At 38.0% G+C, this 2,515-nt stretch overlaps 1 non-coding gene across 1 annotated transcript; it reads right to left on the bottom strand.

Annotated features, from left to right (window-relative positions):
• Positions 1-2,045: 2,045 nt before the first annotated feature.
• On the bottom strand, positions 2,046-2,151 carry LOC149753460 (small nucleolar RNA R71). Its single transcript, XR_016395591.1, has one exon. It is a non-coding gene; the product is annotated as a small nucleolar RNA R71 (small nucleolar RNA).
• Between the last annotated feature and the right edge of the window lie 364 nt (positions 2,152-2,515).

Below are 2,515 nucleotides of genomic sequence, written 5' to 3'. Positions count from 1 at the left end.
GAAAAAGGGGGGAAAGAGAATATTTTGTGATATATTGGGAATAATGGGAGGTGAAGGCTTTCATTTGAAGACGGGAGGTCGTCCGGAAGCCATGCTCGGCTAAACGTCCAATCTAGGGCTGGATGAAGCCCTAGCAATGTATCAGGGCATTGTAGTTCTTACTTTTTATTATTATTTTGGAGCTTGTTTAAATTCTTATCTTCAATGAAATATTTTTTTTATGATGTTTAAACCTTGAGCATGCTATTTATTATTCATGTTTGCTAAAGTAGTCTAAGATGATCCATGCCTAGGAAGATGAGGTGTGCTGCACCCTAGATTAGCATACTTAGGTAGACACTTCATGCTATACCGAAGATGGATCTTCCTAAAACTCTTTATATTTTTATTTTAAAAGGCTTGTAGCCAACATTGCATGCCTCTCCAAAAGATTAAAAAAAATATTAAAGAACACAGACCCTGATACAATGCTATGTGGTGGATTCCAAACCCTAGATCCATTTACTCTGATAAATTCCAATTCGCACTCATAGTTTAATTTAGTTTATTCGAATTAGCAAATTCTTCTTCTTGATTTATTTTTAAAAGAAAAATAACTTGTCTCCAATCCCTGTGGACCGACACCCGTAATCACTATCCTACAAGATACGTGCTATTGCGTGGTTTATTTTCAAAATTGAAAGAACCGATCAATTTTTGGCGCCGTTACCGGGGATTGCTAGCATAGTTATTTTTCTTATTAAAAAAAAATATTTAAAACTTAAAAAAAAATTTCTTTAAAAAAATTTCTATTATTGTTACTTTTCTTATCTTCTTTTTCTCCCTTACTAATTTTTATTTATTTTTTATATATATATTATTTGATCAGGAATCGAGGAAAAAAATCTGGGATGATCAAAAGGAGAATTGCTGGAAAAGAAATGCTGTAGAGGTTTAAAAAAAAAAAATTAAATTGCTGGGGAAATTCCCTTTGGTAACCTCTAAACTTTTCTTATTTAAATTAATTATTGGCTTGAAATTTTGTGGTGATTGTTTGATTTTAATTATAGCAAAATTGTGAATGCATGCCTGATACATATACACAAATCAATCTGCACATAGTAAGGGCAATCACCCCAACAAGATAAGAGCCGGATTTCATCACCGGACTCTTGCCCAACTTAGGTGAACTCAATCTCACATAGTGTCACTTTAATTAAAATCAATTAGACATTGGCTCCTAGGGACATTCGAGCTCAATAGGACGAAGATCACCGAAAGTTGCACCAATTTCGCTCTGTGGCTTAGTTGATGTCTAGGCAAGCTTTGTCCCTATAAGGGAGACAGTTCATCTGTTCGAGGCAAGTGGGTTTTAAGTGGGACCTTTGCGAACGCATCGTGACCCCTCCACTTACCTGGGAGCTTACCTGGTCAACTCGGTTCATTAGACCGGATTGGAGGCTTAGGTGCCCTCTTCAAACCAGTTAGGAGCTGTCTAGTGATTTTAGGTCAAAGACTAGGATTGATATGCTTTTCTCTTTTATTGCATGCTTGATTGATCGAGTACTAGTGTATGCACGGTAGTCGTTCTAGAGTACAAAATCTATTACCTTTCGACCCTGAAATAGAACGAACCCTTAGGAACATTCGAGCTAAGATCAAAACATTAGGATCATCCCCACCTCTTAAGATGGCTGAAGAACAACCCAAACTCCTGAGGAAGTACTTTACTCCCACTATTTACACTTCCCCATCTTGCATTCGATTACCTGAAGTAGCAGCGGTACAATATGAAATAAAGTCTAGCGTGATCCAAATGCTTCCATCTTTTTATGGGCTCACCAATGAAGACCCATATAAACACCTAGATGAATTCCTTGAGATTTGCACCACTGTCAAGATTCAAAATTTCACTGATGATGCTTTAAAACTTAGATTATTCCCCTTCTCCCTTAAAGATAGAGCTAAGCAATGGCTGAATTCTTTAGAGGCCAATTCGATTCATTCCTGGGGTCAAATGCAACAAGAATTTCTTAAAAAATACTTTTCCATAGGAAGAACGAACCAGTTTAGACGTGCCATTACAAGCTTCTCCCAAACTGAGGGAGAAGAATTTCATGAAACTTGGGAGAGATTTCGAGACCTAATCCGTAAATGCCCTCGTCATCAAATACCTAAGTGGCAGCTAGTGCAATGTTTCTATGACGGATTGACTGAACGAAACCGTCAGATGATTGATGCTGCATGCGGAGGGACTTTCATGCTTCGAAATGAGCATGAAGCATGGCAACTATTTGAAAATCTTAATGAAAACTCCCTCCACCATGCTTCATGTTCTCGTCAAGCACCCCCGAATTTTCAAAGAAAAGGGGCCATTTGTGAAATAAGTCATTCTATGGACCTGTCTAGCAAGGTAGATACATTGTCCCATAAGATTGACCAACTAATGATAGGAGGACATGTCGTTAGCTCTTCCCAAGCACAAGTGTGTGCTATCTGTTCTAGCCCATCGCATCCAATTCATGAGTGCCCCTCA

This window comes from Phoenix dactylifera, chromosome 5, assembly GCF_051530095.1.
Source record: "Phoenix dactylifera cultivar Ajwa chromosome 5, Ajwa_hap1_PhDact_Kaust_v1.1, whole genome shotgun sequence".
Classification (NCBI taxonomy): domain Eukaryota; kingdom Viridiplantae; phylum Streptophyta; class Magnoliopsida; order Arecales; family Arecaceae; genus Phoenix; species Phoenix dactylifera.
This window is presented reverse-complemented; position numbering and strand designations above follow the sequence as displayed.